This window comes from Macaca fascicularis, chromosome 15, assembly GCF_037993035.2.
Source record: "Macaca fascicularis isolate 582-1 chromosome 15, T2T-MFA8v1.1".
In the NCBI taxonomy this organism is placed as follows: Eukaryota; Metazoa; Chordata; class Mammalia; order Primates; family Cercopithecidae; genus Macaca; species Macaca fascicularis.
Genome location: NC_088389.1, coordinates 124,974,867 through 124,997,070, shown reverse-complemented (window position 1 = coordinate 124,997,070; position 22,204 = coordinate 124,974,867). Strand labels below are relative to the sequence as shown.

The window sequence follows — 22,204 nt, the reverse complement described above, 5'->3', positions numbered from 1 at the left end:
CTAGATCATGTTAGGCCATGAGTGCAGGACTTACATATTGAGAAATAAAGAGAATCCTAAACCGCCCACTTGACTGAACAGACTTTCTCTTGTTCAAAGGGACCAGAGGTTTTTAAGGTTTCTCTAGAGAACGGCTAACACCATTAGGCTTTCTTCCCTAAGGGCGAAGGCAGAAACCAGCTCTTTTGGGGCCTATCATGGGGAGGGGGTAGGGGGGAGGGATTGCATTGGGAGTTATACCTGATGTAAATGACGAGTTGATGGCTGCAGCACACCAACATGGCACAAGTATACATATGTAACAAACCTGCACATTATGCACATGTACCCTAGAACTCAAAGTATAATAATTAAAAAAAAAAAAAAAAGGAAAACCTAACAGAAAATTGTAAGATAATTAAAAAAAAAAAAACCACAAAAGTCTTGCCCACTGATTTCAACCAACTGCCTGACACTTCTCCTCCCTCTTGCAGCTTTAACGCAGAAACTGACCAGTATTCCTTCCCGATTAAGAGACCACCCACCACGGCATGGCTCTGGCCAGTCTACAGAGGCTGCGTCTTCATATCCTCCACTTCATCTTTCGATGTACAAGGCCTAACTGAAATACATTTACATGCTATGTCTCCACCCCAAAGTGAACATGGGACACATGTTACATACATGTTAGCCTTTCTCATTCCTTACTCCCTGGAAACACTTCATTTCTGCTCACTTCAGAGGTTCTGTGTCCTGCCTGCGGGTTGTGGTAACCTCCTTTAGAATTACAGCCCTCCTCCCAAATGTATGAGCCATGATTCTCCAAGTGGACAGTATGATGTATGGACTTCCATAACCATGCGCATGGTGTGCTCACAGTATACATTTCTGGAATCACTGAGTGAATGCTATCAACAAACTATACTTTTTTCAGATTAATATTATGTCACGGAGACCCCAATTCATCAAGGTGGCTGGCTAAGATAACTTAAAAACAACACCCAACTTTTGTAATTAGAAACACCTAGGGACACTAGATAATACATAACAATTCTCCTTTCCATTCTCTGTATTTACAGTTTGGGGTGTTGATAGCCTTGCAGATATAAGAGATAAAGCCTTTAACCTGTGTGATATAACGAATGGGACTAGAGATGCCTGCACCCAGCCAGCACATAGAAAATGGGGCACATTCAGACAGTAGACTGATTTTTTTAAAGAGAGGAACTTTAAAGATAGGGAACTTTGCTATTCTCTAGGTGAAAACAGAAATTTCTCCTTAGAAATAAAGTACTATACTTATTCCTTGCAGGTATTTAGAGACTAAAGATCCATAATCAGCTTTGTAAGTACTTAAAATGCTTAAAATAATACATTATTATAAAGTATGAAGTAATAATAAATTCACCTTTATGCGTATAAAAAGCCTCAATACATATGATGTAAAAGTTGACAAAATCATGATAAGTGAACAGATATTCCAGAGAGACAGTTTAAAATACCTCTCTCACTGTGGGGAGGGGACAATCAAAGTTATTTAATGGATGTAGAGTTTTTGTTTCACAAGATGAAAAAGTTGTGGAGACTGGTTGTATTCTGAATGTGAATACACTTAACACTACTGAGTTGTATTTAAAAATGGTTAAAATTGTAATTTTATGTTGTATTTTGCCACAATTAAATAATACTTCCCTCAGATACTGGTTGAGCAATAAACAAAAAAAAAATCTCAAAATAAGGATATTGGAAAGCACTATTTATGAAAATTTTATGAAAAGGGTATTAACAGACCCTAATACTTAAAAATGACAAAATATATGTTTAATTCAAGTTGATATGAAACACTTATTAAAATTGCCGTGTACTAGGCCACAGCAAGTATCAACAGATAATAATAATCGGGCCAGGTGCGGTGGCTCACGTCTGTAATACCAGAACTTTGGGAGGCCAAGACGGGCAGATCACGAGGTCAGGAGATCGAGACCACCCTGGCAAACATGGTGAAACCCTGTCTCTACTAAAAATACAAAAATTAACTGGATGTGGTGGTGCATGCCTGTAATCCCAGCTACTCGGGAGGCTGAGGCAGGAGAATTGCTTGAACCCAAGAGACGGAGGTTGCAGTTAGCCGAGATGGCACCATTGCACTCCAGCCTGGCAATAGAGTGAGACTCCGTCTCAGAACAAAAAAAAAACCAGTAATAATAATAATATGATAATGATCATATTCTTAGACCACAATTTGACAACATAGATTTTGTTAACCAGAAGATCACAATATACTATACTTTGTGAAATTTAAAAATACATTTGAAATAAGAAAATAAAGTATGCTTAGAACAGAATGGCCGTGAAAAAACTACATATCAAAGCTTGAGGGTGCAACTAAAGCATTCCTTAGAAGGTGATTTGTATTTGTAAATATATTTATTAGCAGAGAGAAAGCCTAAAAAAATCAATGGGGTAGGTAACTCCATCAGAAGGGAGACTCCTTACATAAGACTCCTTACATGACTACAGAGTTATATAAATAAGACAAACAGCTCAAAATATAGAAATAGCCAAATTATAAGGGAACCCAGTGCATGAAATCTTCTGCTTCAGGTCCATTGGGAAAGAACGGGCAACTCTAAATATGAATTGTACTGGGACATTAGTTACAAATGAGAAAAAAATATAAAATTGGACCCCTACCTGACACTTGACACACACAAAAATGTAAGTTCTAATGAATTCAAATAAAAAATAAAAAAACTTTAAAATTCAGAAAATATGAAGAAATAGTTTATACCTTTCAGTGGACATGGATTTCATACCCAAAACAGAAAACTATGAAAACATTGTTTCATTTTGCAACAATAATATTAAAATTTTAGTTTATCAAAAGACTTTATGAAAAGCAGATAGAAGCCATTAGTGGAAATAAGATATTTGCAACACCTATGACAAAGGAGTAGCGTTTATGGAATATGAAGAATTTATACAAATCAGAAGAGAAAAGAATACAAAACTGGACAAAGGAAACATATAACCTGGCATTTCATAAACAAAGAAAATCACATTACTCATAAACTTAACAAAGATGCTCCACCTCCACATGCGGAAGTCAAGAATAACTGAAGTTCAGCAGAACATCTTGAAGTCAAGATTTTTGTTATGTACGTGTGTGTGAGGGTGTGTGTGTATTTTTCTATGTTCTGACTCTGCATATTTTATTTTATATGTTATGGACATTTCCCCATGTCATTAAGAAAAAGCATCAGCGACTCATTCGGCATATATTTAGTGAGCTGTTTCCCTGTGCAGTTTTCTAATTAATGGAGCTACATGAATGAATGAAGCAAAAACAAAAATCTCTGCCTTCATGAAGATTTTATTCTGGGAAAGGCAGGCAATAAACAAGAAAAATATAGTATATTAGACAGTGATGAGTGTTAAGCAAAATGAAACAGGAGGCTAAAAAGCACTGATCGGGGGAGTGAAAATTTTGAAGTTCAATATGTGAGTAAAGTTCTAACTGAACCAATCAGCCATACATAGGAATACTGTATAATTCAATCATCCCTCCATAATTCAATATTTAGGTATTTCTATACTTTGACATTATAATAAAACAAAGTGAAAACACTGTCACGTCTTTGCCAGTGTCTCCAACTATTACCTTAGAAAGGTTTCTTTTTTTTTTAATCATTTATTTAAAAAAAAATTTTTTTTGAGACAGAGTCTCACTCTTGTCGACCCATCTGGAATGCAGTGGAATGATCTAAAGGAAGTTCCCAATGACAATAAGACAGTTCACTCAAATGTTACCTCTAGGGGCAGACAGTAATTCCTGCTGCAAATATCTTTTAAAATCTTAAAGTTATTGTTAAAAAGCCGGTAATGGTTAATACAGTAACAGAGATGTAAGGGGAAAGAAACGTATTAGTGAGAAGAGATTTTTCCTATAAACCATATAGACAAACAGAATCAAATGTTCTGTTACATTAGACATCACAGCCACTCATGTCATCTCAATGTATGGTTCTATATGGAAAGAACAGCTGATTTTGGAAAACACATACCCACAAAAAGCTGTCTAAAGCAGTAGAAAGGAAATCTTTGAGCCAAGTTATAAACTGAAGAGCTCTCCAAAAAGTCTCATGACACATGATACTGTGTCTGGTCCTAAGTGCAGCCGCTTGCCACCTAAAAGCCAGAGTCAAGAGACACGGATGGGTGGAAGGAAAAAAATGGATTTAATCAAGGTGTGCGAGGGGCAGGAAGGAAGATAAAGCGAGTAGATGACTAAAGTATATTTTTAAAACTTAGGTCCTTAGCTAAAATACCCTTGAGGGTATGGGGGAATAAGGCTGGAGGGATGACCAGCTTCAAAGGAGGCTGCTCACAGGGTTTCCTACGTGAGCGCTACAATCTGCAGTTATGTAACTTGGAGGATTAAGTGGGCTGGAAACAGAAGGATTTACTGAATGTCTGTTTTAGTGTTTTAGGAGTGGTTGAACACAGCCCTACATGTCCATTTCTGTATAAAAGACAAACATGTTCATTTTCCATAGAGGATAAAACAGACAGTCTTTGGACTGGAGACCACTAAGACCAATTGAGGAAAGGGTACAATACTGAAAACAAAGCACATACTGAAAATTGAGATTCCAAGCTTTTTCTCATTGTCCAGCTTTTAGAACGCTGGCAACAGGGCTTCCTTCCTCCAAAAAGGGAAATATAAATGAGTCAATAAATATTCATCTGTGGGGATTAGACCAGCTCAATAAAGATAAGCGATAAAAATCCTGACTTTGGCCGGTGCGGTGGCTCACGCTTGTAATCCCAGCACTTTGGGAGGCCAAGGCGGGCGGATCAGGAAGTCAAGAGATTGAGACCATCCTGGCCAACATGGTGAAAACTGGCTCTACTAAAAACATAAAAATTAGCAGGGCGTGGTTGTGCTTGCTTGTAGTCCCAGCTACTTGGGAGGCGGAGGCAGGAGAATCGCTTTAACTCGGGAGGTGGAGCTTGCAGTGAGCCGAGATTGAGTCACTGCACTCCAGCCTGGCGACCAAGCTAGACTTCGTCTCAAAAACTAAAAAATAAAAAAAACCAAAAATCCTGACATTAGGCATTTCCCCCAAAAATAGATCTAACAGCAAAATCATGGTCCTAGTTGTGGGTTTCTAACACTAAATAACTAGAGGGATTTCAGGGTAAGCATGTGGGGCTTTGACTAGTAAGTAAAGACATTCGATTTAAATCCTGGATTTAAATCACAATGTGAGTTCTGGAGAGCTCTGAGCAGTGGAGAGATGGAAGGGGCTTCATGGGAGACTCATTCAGCCAGGAAAGAGGACTTTAGAAGGTTGAGCCTTAAAGCAGGGAGCTCACTGGGGAGGTGGGAGGGGCCGGGGGGGCAGGAAGGGGAGGTTGGCAGGGAGGGGAGGTAGGCATTCAGTCTACAGGGCTCCTGGGTTTTTCTGAACCTACAGACTTCCTAAAATACTTAGTGTTCCTGGGATTAATGTCTATTACCTGTTTTCTGAATGGCATGCTTTGTAGTTCTTATAGGAAAGTTCTTGTTCATTATAAGACAATTGTGAACTTCTTGAAACTCCAAAGAAACGTGAATGTTGCAAAGTAAGTTCACGGCTGAAGATACTCTTCCATTTTCAACAACCTTGTTACCAAACTCGGCAAAGAGAAGACTCTTAGTGAACGCTCCAAAGGGAACCTGAATCAGAAGCAGCTCAGGCTCTCCCAGGAGCTCCCCTAAAGGGTTTATGTAAGTCTCAGAGGAGCTTCCACAAAATGGAGTTCTTCTAGAAACAATCACTGAATAGTTGTTTTCACTTAAAATACCCATTTCCTAACAGTAAGAGAAAAAATAAAACACATTTAAATTTTATAGAGTTTATTTGAACATTTGGAGATTCTTTTTTTCTTTTCTTTTTTTTCTTTCTCCTGTTTTTGAGACAGAGTTTCCCTCTTGTTGTCCAGGCTGGAGTGCAATGGCTCCAGCTCCGCTAACTGCAACCTCAGGCCTGCAGACTCCGTGCAGGACCCACCAGGTGAAGCTAGCTGGGCTCCTGAGTCCAGTGGGGACTTGGAGAATATTTATGTCTAGTTAAGGGATTGTAAATACACCAATCAGCACCCTGTGTCTAGCTCAAGGATTGTAAATGCACCAATCAATACTCTGTCAAAATGGACCAATCAGCTCTCTGTAAAGTGGACCAATCAGCAGGATGTGGGTGGGGCCAGATAAGGGAATAAAAGCAGACTGCCTGAGCTAGCCAGCTGCAACCTGCTCAGGTGCCCAAAGTGTGGGAGCTTTGTTCTTTTTGTTCTTTTGCTGTTTACAATAAATCATCTTGCTGCCTACTGTTTGGGTCCACACTGCTTTTAAAAGCTGTAACACCCTCTGCAAAGGTGTGCAGTTTCACTCTTGAAGCCAGGGAGACCACGAACACGGGAGGAGAGGAGACCGAACAATTCCACACGTTAAAGAGCTGTAACACTCACTGTGAAAATCTACGCTTCAGTCTTGTCGAGGAGACCATGAACCTGCCAGAAGGGAGAAGCTCCAGACACATCTGAACGTCTGAAGGAACAAACTCCAGACATACTGTCTTTAAGAAGTATAACACTGTGAGGGTCCACAGCTTCATTCTTGAAGTCAGCAAGACCAAGAACCCATCAATTCTGGACACACTTTGACATACATGACTGGCAGAAGACAGAACAAGAGTGAGGAGGAGGAGGAAGAAGTGTAGACAGCAAAAGAGGAGAAAAAGCAGCAGGAAGGGAAAAAGGGAGTAGGGGAAGAGGAAGAAAGACGAGGAGGAGAATCAAAAAGTAGAACTGATCTAATTTCTAAGTAAAAATCACTCTCAACTCTCCTGAGGAAAACGGAACACTGCTGTAAATTTAAAAGAAGCAGTCACCACAGGCACAAATAAATATGTAGTTTCTTTTTTACCATGTGTAGAAATGCAGGAGGCATGGCAGTTATTACTTTCCGCAGAGGGAGCTTACATAGAAAAGTAAACATTCTAGATCAGAGTGAACAGGAGTTAGCATCCGATAAGATAACGTAAAATGCAATATTCAGTGCTTTGTCAGAGGAAGACATGAGATAACTGAAAGATGCACTAAATGAAGATAGTAAGAAAACCTTGAACTACAGGAAGTTTTATTCACCTACCTGGGTTCTTCCTCAAAGGTTAGCGGACTTCCTTTCAGATTCGTGAACAGCTATTTTAAGAGCCATAGATAACTTCAAGATTTCACAAATACAGCTTCGCTTCAAAATCGCTAGCCACTTTTACATAATTTTGATATAATTTGCTAAGTTCTCACAGTGTTACAGTGTTATACTGAAGCAATGATTTTGATAAATCACTTTGGTGAGCAGATTTTGCTTTGAAAATCGGAGCCTATGTCTGCTATGTAGATGCTATATTTGCCATTATTTTACAAAGAAAAAAATGGTCCCTGGACATGAAGTAGAATATCTATTACTATATAAATTTCAAAAAGATAGTGTAGCTTAAGGAATAAATACATAAAGGATGATAATGTTTTATCAGTAACAATTGTCATTTCTGCTGCATTGCACAAATACAATTAAATTAGGCATTGTTTTATTCATCCTAATTCAAGACATTTTATATAGATTATTTTAAGAAAACAGCCTATTCTGTGAGTACAAACACCCTAGATATGAGGCCAGCAATGTCAAGTCCCTGTACAGTCTGGTTGACCCATTGTGTAGACCATTTACAAAGCTAATTATATTTATGTTTTCAAATAATCTACTCATAGGCATGGAATGGATTATTTGAAAATACGGTTTTGTAAATTCAAATAATGACATTAACTTTTTTAGTCAATGGTTTCTAATTGAGTTTAGCACGTTTTCATAGTTGCTACTTTTAATCTTCCTCCAAGAGATGTGCTATGTGCTGGTCGCTGGTGACAAGGATAAACCCATTGACTAGTTTCTAAATACTTCATTGGAATAAATGGATTTAGTGGGCATACTCAAAATCAATAGTGAAGTCAAACATTTTTATAAATATGTAGACATTAATTTTCCTTTTAAACTGGCATTCAAAGATGCAGTTAGCAAGAATTTGTGGAGTATATGTGTCTGCGTGTGGGAGGGAGAAAGAAGATATATGACTGTCAGAGTGTCAGTGTGTATGTATATCTGTTAATTCTGTGAAGTGTGTGCAGGTTAGTGTTTGTGTGTGTATATGGAGTGAGAGTGGGAGCAGTGTACCAAAATTTATCACTTGATTTCATGGGTCCAAGAGGCAACATGATATTGAGTTCTAACCATATTGCTTAGCCATATTTAGGTATAAGGCTATAAGACACACACGTTTCCAAGGTGCGATCAGGCGTGCTCAGGGGTGATGGGGTTGTGGGTCACACCCAAACTTAATCTTCTCTGCTAGTAATAATATCTGAAGTAGTTCTGCTAAACCTCAGCATTGCAAGCTCTAGCAGATTATTCTCTACTCATATAAGGGTGGAAAGTATATGTCATTCGTTTACTGTGAGTCTTTCAGTTTCTTTTTTACAGAGAACCCACAAAGCTAGAAGATGGCTGCTATATGAATTATGTGGACTCTCCAGAGTTGCAAGTAACTATACCATAAAAAATTGAAATGCATGCTTTTCATTTAAATTGTCAAATTTCTTGCCATAAAGTTGTTCAGCATAAATTATTATAATCCTTGTAGCATTTCTAGGGTCTATAATGATGTCCCATTTTATATTCTTGATATTGGTGATGTTTTCCTTTTGCCAGGTGTTTTGCAGGTTTTAATAATCTTTTCAAAGCATCAGCTTTTGGCAGCACAGATTTTATTACTGGTCTGCGTTCTATTTCATTGGTTTTCATTTTATTTTTATTTTTTTCTATTTGCTTTTGATGCTTAATATTTTATTTTCAAATAGTTAAAATATTATAAAAATCAAAGGTGCATATAAGGCTTTGACTTTAACAAATTAAAGTAAAATGAGATTTTTTACAAGTTCTTCAATGCTAATTTAGTAATAACATATTTTTTATTAGCTAAAATATTTCTGCTTTTTCCAAGATGAATGATTTTCCAATGAAGGAGCTTTGATTCTAAGAAATTGCTCTTGCCTCTTCTTGACTAAGATTTTTAAATGATGAAATCAATCACCATTCTTTAAATGTCTCATGTAATATTTATTGTAGACTGATAATCTTTTAAAGCAGCTAAGGATGTTAAAATGCTGCCTTTGAGGTAACCAGCCATTTTACAGGAAATATGATATTATTTGCTGTTTTAAAGATGTTAAAATTAATTTCAGTCGTTGAAAATATGTATATAGATACGTATGTAATTTATATGAGAAAATAGCCTTGGTATTTCAAGAAGAAATAAAAATTGTTTTGCCAAACTATGCTGGTTTTATTATCTATATTTGAGTTATGAATTCATGTTATTAAAGTCTTTTAATTCAAGGGATAAAGAAATAGTTTAAATATTTCACCCTAAGTGAGTACACTCTGTCTCTTAGATGATTAAAGAAATAGAATAGTTCTTCTCCACCTTTCATCATTGTGACTGATACTAGCAAAGCATTTCAGTCCTCCTCTAGGAAAATCACCTTGTTTTTCTACACGATTCGTCTCGGTTGTGCACATGTTCTATTTCCTGGGCAGGGGTGGAAGGGGAGCTGCTCTGGAGAGTCTCTGGTCTCACAACAGACCCTGTGAGCAAGAAATAAACTTTGAGGAGGCCAGCCACTGAGACTCGCAGGGTTTATTTGCCATTACAGCACAGCCCATCTTATCCTGGAAAATGTACCACATGAAGACAAACATAAAAAACGACATTTTATATTTAAAAATGTAACTCAAAAACAAAAAGCTTTTATTACCTGACGTTAGTATAACCATTTGCAAATATTACTGGAGATTGTGCTACTGGGTGTAGGTGGGGTGAGGGTCACAGCTATGCTGCAGAAATATGACCTGGGCCTTGGGTGAGGAGAAATCTTTGGCCCTCCATCTCTTGGTCATCAGAGGCAACTGCAAAATCAAAGTGCACCAAATACTCCCATTCCTGCTGCACTTTGTGATGGCCTTTAGAAATTCAGAAAATGCCAGCCACCCAGGATGTTGGTTGGACCTTTGCCTTCAGAAGGTTCGCCCATCTTGGTCGTCATCATAGAGGAGATGGTGGCTGGACTGAGGTTCTGATCACCCACTCCTAATGTTTGTCTTCCTGGTGCAATACCCATTCATCAGGACAAGAAGAGAAGGAGCCCTTTACTGCCTCTCCCTCCTGAGGGCTGTGGGCTGTTAGGGCTGGCCTCCATCCTCCGTGCAGTGTGCAGGTGATTGTGGATGATCGTCTTGGTACTGGGCCTCTCCTGCCTGCTGGGTCAGGCTTGGTGGATAAAGAGACTGGTTCACCGCTGTAAGAGTATTCTGGGCTGACATATGGTGAGTGAGGCATTTGATGGGTGTCATTCTGGTCTGCGGGACTTATTGCCATAGGTTGGTCAGTGCTGTCTGGTGGTGAAGTGAAGCCATCCTTTGATGGCTTCATCCATTGCAGACATGATATTCTATACCTTTTCTGGTGCTGACCCTCTTCATACCCTGCAGCAAGTTCCAGAAGTGGAAACAGTAAAACATCTGCCTCTCTGTCACCACCTTTTTCTCTGCAATCATCTGAAGAGACTGTATGACATGAGCCTCTTCATCAGAGCTGAGCTGAGGCAATGGAGACCTGTGAGGTCACTGCATTGTACCCATCTTCCTGTCATTACTAGGCAGGACTTTCTCATCTCCCTTGTCATCTTCCATGTCATCTTAAGTTTTCAGTGAGCCATCATTCCATCCTGCTGGCAAACACCCCCAGGAATGGGGGACATGGAGTTAGAAGAGTCAGCGCATGGACAGCAAGACCTTCCAGAGGCGTGAGCACAACGCAGCTCTCTGAACGGCACGATTTCCCAAAGGCGCTTAAGGACAACTTACCTGATTCTCCTCTTAGATGAAACAGGTATCGGCCAACTAGGATAGTGGTGGTGCTCCACGATGAGACTATCCCAAATGCTACATCAAGTGACACTGGAAACAGCTCCAGTGAAAGACTTTAGCTCCACAAGGAGAACTTATCATTGGGATCCATGGCATGGTTCTTCCCTGGGTGAAGAACCTCACTCTCTGACCTGGTGACCCCATTCACACATTTAAAATTAGTTTACTAAAGACTGAGGAAAAAAACAAACTCAGAAAACCAGTAGGTGCAGGGGAGGGGCACGGGAAAGGGAGTTAGTTAAGGGTAAAAGAAACAATCAGTTGGACTCTCTCAGACACACATTTTATTTCCTGGTTTTATCTTTTTTGGTGATGAAATCAATGATTGCTGAATAAGGCTCACAGCTGGAGGCTTGAAATTCTAGATAGGAAATTTCATGCCAATTTTAATACAACTGGATAGTAAAACTAACACCAGGTGCCTCAAGCTTCACACACACACACACACACACACACACATCAACTAGCTTACAATCCTTGCAACTAAAGCAAATCCAATTGCAGACAGTGCTGGACTCACTGGAAAAGAGCTGGTGATTGTTTCTCCTCTGGGTGTCAGAAAGAAGCAAATTTGCAGCCTTTGGGCTGGGCTGGTATTGGTTGATGGGGGTGGAGTCCCCTCCCAGGTCTTCTTTAGAAAACCTTTGGATTCCAGGTAGCACCTCGGACAGCATTTCTTCATAGAGGATACTGTGGTTCCTTCTTACCTGATCACCTGTGGTAAGAAAGCCAGAGACTCAACCCTCTTCACCCCACAACAGCCATAGAAAAGCTCTGGCAGGAGGCAGCAGGCTGACATTTCTAGTTAGCAGCTGCTTCTGCTTTGACTCAAGAAAGGTAAGTATTTCACTAGAGCTTATATTAGAAAATCTGGAGTTTGGGATTTTCTTGCTTTTCTTTCAGGGATGTGAGCACACATTACAGGAGAGCTGGCTTTGGTTTGTTTTCATACTCAGGCCAAGCTGGGTCCTCTGAACACTTTTCCATTGCTGGTAAGGAAGGCGAGCACAAGCCTCTCTCTCACACACAGGTGGACTTTACTGTGATACTACAGAAATCTCCTAAAGGACGCAGTGGCAAGACATACCCCGTGTAGTAACATTACCCTTCACATTGGTCATTTGGCATAATTTCAAAATTCATACTAGTGTATTTAAGACATTTTATAGTTATCAAGTAAATTTTACACTTTAATGCTAATCAATAATTTATCCTTCAAAATCTTATGTATACATGGGATAGATTAAATATGTAAGAAAGCATGATACATGTATGCTCTTCAACTATAATTAATCAGCACATCTGACTAGACCTGAATATAGATAACCACTCATTTCAGTCATGAAGCTCCAGGTGGAGTAGGATTATGTGAAGAGCTTGTGGAAAAAGGATTTTGTTTGTTCAAATTCCTCTATTCAGCCAGATGCTAGCATTCATCTTGCATGCAGGGTCTGGTCTTACCTTCATGGTTCTTGTCATGCCCTCCAGCCATCTTATCTGAGGGCGCTCTGGTGTTTCTTCCACCCTCAAGGCACAGTCATGGACCCAAGTCAGGGCAAACCATAGCCTGCACATTCATAGCCATGTCATGATCTGCATCATGGCAACCTTCACATGACACGAGTTAGGACACCTCTGCATTTCTGTAATAACTGATCTCCCAGAACGCTCATTTTCTGGGCTACACAGGTTGTTTAATGTTCATCAAGTTAATTGAATGAAATCAACTTTGACAACAGCCTTTGTCATCCACAGTGAGAGATAACTCAAGAGACACCATGTTTGATTTGGGTCCTTCCAATTGAATTTCATTTTTACTTAAAAGCATGTGAAAGTACTGGTTCATTTAACGAAAGTATCATCAACTAACGGGGAGGGGAGATGAGCAAGATGGTGCCTGGTGAGTGCTATTTTCCCTTGATCTCTCCAGGGCATCCAGATCCCAGGGCAAGGTCCTGCTCCCTTCCTTCTCTCCCTGTCCACAGAGGTGCTCTCCTTTCCTTCTCCCTCTGCCTGGGGAGCTAGCCTGAGCACCACATTGAACTCCATCAGACCCCAAGAAAGAAGTCGAGAATGGCAACTGAAATTTGTCATGCTTGAAGCAGCAGCTCCTGGAAGACCTATGAGTTTTGCTCAAGAAACTTTTGGGAACAAAGAAAACTAAACTATAGTGGTGATTTTTTTTTTTTTTTTTTTGAGCTGGATAACATTGCCAGGAAACTTGAAGGTTACTCTTCAAGTATGAGACGTAGGCGGCGTGTACAATAGGCAGCAAGATGGTGGGTACATTTATCTATGGACCACAGAGAATCCTCTTGATACATGATGTTACAAATTAGCAAAGCTTGGAGAATTTAAAAGATCGGTACATTGTACTGAAGAAAGGGAGGGAAGAGTCAGAAACTTTGCTACTGGTTGCCTTGGTGAGCAATAAAATTGATTTGGAGCATATGGAAACAGTAAAACCTGAAAAACACTTATGGGTTTGCCAGGAAAATGGTTTTAGTAGCCACTTTATCTCAGCCAAGACAGGAGACTGTATCTTCCTGTATTTTCAGAAAGTTGCTAATGAAATCCTTGGAATCAAATTAAAGCAGAAAAATAGAAGAGTCACAGAGGGTGGTGAAGGCAGATATTAGAAACTACAACCAGGCCCCTAGAACTGTTACTCTTCCTACAAGTTCTGTGTCTGCATCTGTGAATGCATTTTTTTTAATTGATAGTTCTGGTTGCACCTCACCTCTGCGTGGGCCTGAGCATGTTTGGAAACTTGTTTTACAGGCAACCATCCCTGTAGTTCAGTTAACACTTCCCTTTAGCTCACTTCATCATCAAGTGTTGCCTCCCAGGCCAAAGGCAGCTCCCTGGACTGGTAAGAATTCAATTTGTGCATCACACCCTTTGAGTTCAAAATGGAAAGCCCGTTCTCTGGAATTAGGCTGCTTCATCCAAAAAGAATGCTGGCTCCCTTTGTATCCTCCCCTCTTTTCCCCTTCATGTAAATACACAAAATATTGAATGACTGCATGAAAGATGAAATGTGTCCGAGTCTTCATCATCAGCCAGGATTTTGCTACAGCAGCTTCATCGTCCCACCTGAACTCATACATGGCAAGTCATACTTCAGAATGCAAGCATTTAAACACAGAATATATTTTGCCTACAGAAGGTCTTCTGCTATTTTGAGTTAAAATATATAAACCTGTGTCTAACTGAAAATGCTTGAAATAAAGCTGTAATCAAATTTTTGTGATTTTTTTTTAAAAAGAGCCTAAATTGCTTACATCATAGCTTGTAAAAATAGTATCTGATATTGTATTTTTACTATTGTATGATGGTCACTATGTACTGTGTAACACTCAGGTTAAACAGCTTTATGAATTTTGAAAAATGTTCACCCGTAGCTCCACATGTAATTTCTCTTGCAAACTGTGTAAGAATACTCCTAGAGTGAGTTATGACAGATTGTTGGATCATTGCAGATCAAACCATACCTGATGTTCAGATATTTTTTCTTCCACAAATAAATTTATTTAAATGCCTTTTAAAAAGTGACATAAACTAACTGGATACACTATAATAATGTATCTGCCTGAAAACTGATGTTTCTGCTGCTTTTCCCTTATCTTAACCTATTCTTCATGGTTACGTGTTAGTCATATACAGTATATGCCCTTGTTCATCTATAATTCAAGTGTATTCCTTTCTCTGGGCTAACATAGTTATTATTTTCTTTCTATTTGTTTTCAGAAAAAAAATTTTATTTCCTCACAATGAACTGAGCATGTTTATTTTAATAAGTTGTCCCTGTATAATTTTATTGTGCTACCTTTTTTTTTACTATCCATGTCTTCAGAAAATATTCTTTATGTAAGAAGATGCTCATAATACTGATGTATCATTATATTAATCTTATTTGTAATCCAATCACTTTCTTCTATCATTTCTTAAAAAAGACTACACTAGAATTTTGTCACAAGTAAAGTTTGGTAGATCACCATCTTCTCACTGTTACTTTGTAACTGGGGGATTCTGAAATAACAATATTATTGTAGCTTATATTATTTTTCTGTTAATCAGAGATACATTTAATTAATTAGATTTTTTTCCTTTTCATACTCAAGTTCTATCACTCTTCTATTTTGCACTAGAAAGTTCTTAAAGAAAGCTGTTGACTGGCTATAGTAAATAATTTAAAAATCAATGTTTAATATATAAAGTTTGTCTTAATATAAAAATCACCCAATTAAAAGTTGGCTAAAGATGGGAATGGGCATTTTACAGAAATAAATAAATCACAAATTACCCATAAACTTTTTTTTTTTTTTTTTGAGACAGAGTCTCACTCTGTCACCCAGGCTGGAGTACAGTGGCACAAGCTGGGCTCACTGCAACCTCCGCCTCCCAGGTTCAGACAATTCTCATGCCTCAGGCTCTCGAGTAGCTGGGACTACAGACACACACCACCACACCTGGCTAATTTTTGTTTTTGTTTTTGTTTTTAGTAGAGACGGGTTCACCATGTCAGCCAGGCTGGTCTCGAACTGACCTCAAATGATCCGCTGGCCTCGGCCTCCCAAAGTGCTAGCATTACAGGCGTGAGCCACCAGACCTGGCCGACCTATAAACTTTTTTTTTCTTTATTCCTTGAAACTGCTCGTATTGCAAGTTTTTCATCGACGAAATATGGAATTGAGCAGATTATTTTTTTCTACAAAATTATTGTATACACTTGCTCAATTTTCTATCTTATTGTTAATAAACCTTACAGGCACACAGTTTGTAAAATAAACCCCTTAAGGGCTGAATGCATACAGCATGCTGCAAGGTACAAGAAATAAGCTAAAAACGAGCATATAAACCTACATCTGGACCAACACGGTACTGAATGCTGGAGTCTGAGCAAAGAGTGAGTAATGAAAACAGCGAAGCTGGAAAAAAATGCTACTACTAATAATTTCTGAAAAGTCTATTAATGGAAACTTTTTCAAAACAGCCCAGGACACCAGAAAGACAATGTTCTGTATGGAAACACTGTAGGAAGCTACAGTTTTGCATTCATAAGGTACTGTGGCTCCTGTCTTATGGGACAGTAAAAGCTTACCACAATCTAGAGGTAGTTTTTACTCTAAGAAGGATGATTGTATTACTAGACTGTGCCATATAACATTATGCATGTGGTTCCCCTACTAAATATAGCCCAATGAGTCTGCTGCAACTTTGAAGAATCCGAACAAAAGCATAACCAAAGTTCAGGAATGAAAGCAAGGTAAAACTGGCCAGTTTAGCATGCAAGGCCAACATACAACCCTGAATGGAACCAAATCTCAACTGAAAGGAAAAGAAACATTTTCTGAGTTAGGAGACATTTGTGGAGATGCTCAGTACTGGAGAAGAGAAAACAAACAAACAAAGAAGCCAGAGAAAAAAATAAAAACACAAGTTACATTTGCATTTTGTCATCTTACAACTATCTGTTTCTAAAGTACTGTCTTCCAGCTATTTTAGTTGATCATCTAATAAAAGCATCTTATGTTTTAAGATTAAAATGACGTTCTGGCCTAGACTACCCCCTCCAAGAGCCCCCAAAAGTAAAGCTAATAAAACATGCTTTTACTGAGATCTTCCTCATTCTACCATAAGGGCACCATCTCCCAATTGGTAGCAGATGCTTCTCATGATATTTTTTGTCACTTGCCAACAAGGCAGAAAATACCCTGCTGAACAAAATCACTGGGAACATTCCAAGTTCAAAATAAAATGTTTAACTTATACATAATACAAGTTATGTACAAGATCAGGAGCGGGGAAAAACCTGAACAAATCCTGGAACACACACATGTATTTACGTGTGGGGAGAGAACACTTCAAATATCTACATGTTCTGCACCATTAACTCAAATGTAGCTAAATGGCCACACCAAATTGCATATGAATGTTAGAACCTCTTGGATAACCACTATAAATGTTTTTTTAAAAAAAAAAAAAAAAAGGAAAACGCCGAAATAACTACCAACAATGTCTGGGAAGAGAGACTAAGTTAACATATGTCACATGTATATTGCAGGCAAGGCAAAGGCAGTTTTTTTAAAGCGTTTGCACAGACTTCACATAATCTTTAAAAAAAATATATGTAGGCCTTCACAAGATTTGACTTGCTTGAAATCCAAACAATTTTGACTCACGAAAAGTCATAAGACTTCAGCTGGGAAAAAAAAAAAGCTCCAGCCTTAGACCAAAAAAAACATGGAAGAGCATGATAATTAGATTAAACAAGCATGGCCAGGCCTGGAACCTGAATGTATTTTAAAGCAAAAGCTCAAAGGTAAGTAGGGAAGAGAATAACCTATTTGGTAACAAGGTGTACTATAATACCATGATATAAAAAAGGGTATGGTAAAAATATACCTTTTACTAAAGCTTATGCAATATACAAGTTCATTGGTCCATAAAAACTATGTTAGATTTGTGTTTTCAAGTTTGTTCAACTTGTATTCCAGCCACATTATTTACTTCTTGCCCACTTAAACAAAACCAAACAAAAACCAACCAACCAACAAAACTGCTGAAAAAAAATTAATTTCCAATAGTTTGTACATTTTGATTTTTTGTTTGTTTGTTTTACTGTGGCTTCTGCATTTCAAATCAGCACATGCAGTTAGATAGTGGGGTTTTAGAATAGTATCGCCTGGTATGAAAAATTTTCCCAATAAACCACAAAAGCCTGTTCATTTTTTTCTCCTTTTTTGTCAACTTTTTGCTGCACTCAAGTCCTAGCAAAAAGACAGTAGGATACCACTGTTGCCGTAGATGATGTGACACTGGTTGAATTTGTGCTGGCGTTTGTGTAACTTCCCTCGCTGTTTGTGTTTGATTCATTGGGGGACCTGGCTTTAACTGGCTCGAAGGATTGCTCCTGCTGCACTGCAATGTGGCCGCGACCCTGCTTCTGGTGTGTAGGTAAAGGTAAGCCTGGTGGAATACATGATTCCATCATTTCGGACCAAAGATACTGAAACCTGGACTGGTTGCCAGACCTATCTCCAACCTTCTTGGAATGCAGAAACATCTGGGACGACACAGAGCATACTCTCTCCACGCCTGTACATAGTTTCAGCTTCGACATCCGCAAACCACATCATAAATTTGGAGTGAAATTCTGTCCTGTAAGTTCAAGCATTGCCACATCCCCACCACCATTCAACTGAAGGCTCTCTACGACAGGCGCAGGCATGACCAGGGCAAGGACAGGGCCCATTCTCTCGTAATATGTGTACTCTGCCTTATGTGTGCTAATGATTGTTCAGGAAGCACCGTCATTTATCATCTCTTTATTTTGTTCTTTTGGGCATGGAGTGGCCTGAAATTGAATTACTCTTTCTTGAGAAAGACACAAGTACATTCTTTCTGTATCCTTAAGGTGAAATGCACGTTTATGGAGTTGTTACACAGGATCATCTGCATCCAACAATGTGGTCTCTTTATCAACTTTCCTAATTATCAATCTTGGGAGTGCCATGCCAGTAACTGAGCACACAAGTTTGACTGTCCATAATGAATGTAGCCATCTTGGACTGTGAATTATTCTCCTTCTGATTCATCATCATCCAAGAGATTAATGTAAAATGCTCCCCATTGCTGTGAACTAGCATGAAAATTACCTCCTTCTACATGCAAGTATCTGGTACTAACTGTCTGGGATTGTAGTCAATTACACAGAGCCACCTTTGTTCCTGAGGCAATGCATAAGTCAGCATTTTTCAATGACTGCTTCTTTTTGGAAGGTTTGGAGATGACTTTTATCCACTTGCTGAGGAACACACCAATGTCATCACTGTTGCCATAGAACATCTTTACAGACAACATGAAGTGCTTTTGCTTGTCTGAATCAGATATGTACAATGTTTTGGCTGTGCAACCCTTTCCTTCCAAGTTTAGCTGCTGCATTTCTTAGTCATTATTTCCTATCCCAATAAATGCACACGGTTAAAACTCTTGTTCAGAACAACCATCGTGTTTCATATATTCTTTTATTTTCTTCCATCCACTGCCCATAAGATACACACAAGGGGGAGGGCAAAAAAACCTTTTTTCATTTCCATATGACTTCTGTGCAACTTTTGCATGAAGGATAAGTACTATTTGATCCCCTCACTCTTCTAAATAATTTCACATAGTTTCCCTAGTAAGTCATTTAGGTGGAGGCTGCTCACCGAATTTCCTTTTAATCCATGCCATGGTACCTCAAGAACATGTTAAGGTAAGTCACAGCTTGGAACACTTCAATACATCTCAAAACACCTCAGGCAGTGTGTATCTGTATCATACTCCTTTTGTTTTGAGATCATGATTGTTCCAAAGAACTATAATGCTTCCATTTGAATGATAGTCTCATAATTTCAATGACGTTCTGCAGGTTGTACGGGAAGCATGGCAGCATCTGCTTCTGGGGAGTCTTCAGGGAGCTTTTACTCATGGCAGACAGCAAAGCAGGAGCAAGCGACTTATGTCCCCATAAACTCTTAAATGATTAGTAATCACAGACCATGATAAAATACTAATTTTTATGTACTGGAACAACTGAAATTAAGAAGCCTGATAAGAGAAAGAAAATCCAACGTTACATGCCTCTGAATATGATACACTAGGAAGTACACTGCACCACCTTTGAAGTATTCTTGCCAACAAAAAATAAATAAAACTCAAAGAACTGAAATCTAATCAACCTCTTCTTCTATCAGTTTAATTGAGATACACGTTAAAGTATACCATAAGGGTGCACTAAGCCAAACACAAAATGTGGGAAATTCTACAGGCAAATGACCTAGTTTTTTCTGCAAATACATGGAGTCAGGTGGGAAGAAGACATTGTGATAGATTAAAACTGTAAGAGTTAAAGAAAGAGGAAAGAAACATGAAAAGTGGCTTAACAGTCAAAGACAGGTTTATTTTGGAGAATAAACCTGAGAGGGGCTTCTGGATCATTTCAGTCAGGAACACTCTCTCTTACAGAGTAAGAGTATTTATTGGTGAAAGAGCTTATCACAGGCTTGGAAAGTTTCTGTGTGGGCGAGAAGTTTATGGCGGGGTTGGAATGTCTGTGGTCAGAGAGGAGGTTATCTTGGGGCTGACATCTCTCCAGCTGGAGGGGAGGTTGTCTGGAGGCTGGCGTGTCTCTGGTCAGGGAGGGGTTTATCCTATGGTTGGAATGTTTCTGGTCAGAGATGTCATTTGTGGTTTATGGTCATGCTGACCTTAGCCATTAGGCTGATGCCCTTTGGATTTAGGTGGTTTTTGATCAAGGGGAACTTTAGAATGGTGGTGCTTGTCCATGATGGTGATGCTCCTGCTCTGTCAAAAACCTCTATCAACAGAATGCAGTGTGTGTGGACTTGTTTGGATTTTGATTGAAAAACAGATCTGTGAGAAAATCATGAAAATTTGAACACCAAACATTAGATGATATTAAGGAATTACTGTTAATTTATTTAGTTGTGTTAATGGTACTACTATTATGCATTTTAAAAGTCCTTTCCCTTAAAGATACATAGCTATGTATTTAAAAATGGCATAATATGATGTCTGGGGTTTGTTCTAAAATTCTGCATGAGTGTGTGTGTGTGGGAGGGATATATGTGAAATTTTAAGACTACATATATTTACAATTATTGAAGTAGAATGTAAGGAATACATTGGGTTTTATTACTTTCGTCTCTACTTCTGTGTATGTTTGAAAATTTTCTTAAGTGTAAATAAAAATCTAATAAAAATCACAGTTTTAAAAATTAGGATGATAAATCATAAATAACAAATAAGATCTAATAAAAATATTGTATAGTGTCATAGTGTAAAAGTGTTTTATGAAGACACATATTGATAATTATATTTTGAAACTCCATAAATTGAAAAGCTCAACAATGATACTGTAACTTCCTGATGGGTTCTTCCTGCCTGCTGCACACAAAAAAAATCAATTCACAGAGACCAGGGCATTGCAGTAAAGGAAGAGTTTAATTGATGCAAAGCCAGCCACACCACGCAGGAGATGGAGTTATTAAATCAAACTCATCGAAAGCTTGTAGGTTAGGGTTCTTTCAAAGGTAATTTGGGGGAAGGGAGGGAGGTGGCCAGGCAATGGATGCTTTCTGCTGATTGTTTGAGGGTGCAATCACAGCGTGGGAAAGGATCCTGCTATGTGCTGAATCACTTCTGCTTCTGCATGGGGCCACATTAGCAGTTGGTGGGTTCAGAAGGTGCCAAAATTGGTGCCAAACATGCAAAATATCTGAAAGTCTATCTCAAAAGGCCAATCTTGGGTTCTACAGTAGTGATGTTATCTGCAGGAGTAATTGGAAAAGATGCATATCTCGTGACGTCTGGAATGATGGCTGGCAGTCTTTTGTGTCTATACCTTTGCTGAATTCAGCCTCCGCTCCTCCTAGCCTGGTGGTCTCTCATTAGTTTTATAAAGGTGGTTGAGTTTTGGAGGACTATTATCATTTAAACTGTAAACTACATGTCTCCCAAAGCTAGCCCATCCTAAGCCCAGTAATAATTAAGGCAACATGAAGGTAAAATGTAAGAGGGAGGTTGGCTAGATTAGATCTTCCCCACTGCCATAATTTTCTCACTGTTATAATTATTGCAAACGCAGTTTCAATATGAGTTGTTTTTCAGTTCAACCTCTGACTTTCTAATTAAAAACGATTAAATACATGAGCATCTTCTTCCTATTCTACCAACATCCTATTGAAATGACCATGTGATGGACAAAAGAGAAGATGTGTGTCCATGCTGAGAACAGGATGCAAAACCTTCAGCTGACTAGAGGGCAGGAGGAGATGGGAACACACTGGAATGTGTAGCCTGAACGATGCAAAGAACAGAGTTGTGGGTGAGATGGAAACCCCTCACGAAAGAAAGACTACAAACTTGGAATCACAGGCATGCATCACAAGCAACTGCAGTGCTACTAAAGGACTGTTTATGGATCAGCTGGGCCAGTCAGCATCCCTTCCTCCCATCCTGCAACTCCTGGCAGTTGCTGGCAGCAGTTATTTAAGAGAGACCAGACAAGCTGGTTCCTGAGTGAATCCAACTACAGTCAGCCCAGGGCCAGCCTCGTGGCTCCCAATCTAT

At 38.9% G+C, this 22,204-nt stretch overlaps 1 long non-coding RNA gene and 2 pseudogenes across 2 annotated transcripts in view; 1 reads left to right on the top strand and 2 right to left on the bottom strand.

Moving 5' to 3' along the window:
• The window catches only part of LOC102137919 (uncharacterized), a 226,383-nt gene that overhangs the window by 167,971 nt on the left and 36,208 nt on the right, over nt 1-22,204 (bottom strand). The gene's annotated exons all lie outside the window — the stretch shown is intronic.
• LOC135967605 (ras-related protein Rab-28 pseudogene) lies at nt 10,481-14,171 on the top strand (annotated as a pseudogene).
• LOC107127550 (recombining binding protein suppressor of hairless-like) lies at nt 17,832-19,297 on the bottom strand (annotated as a pseudogene).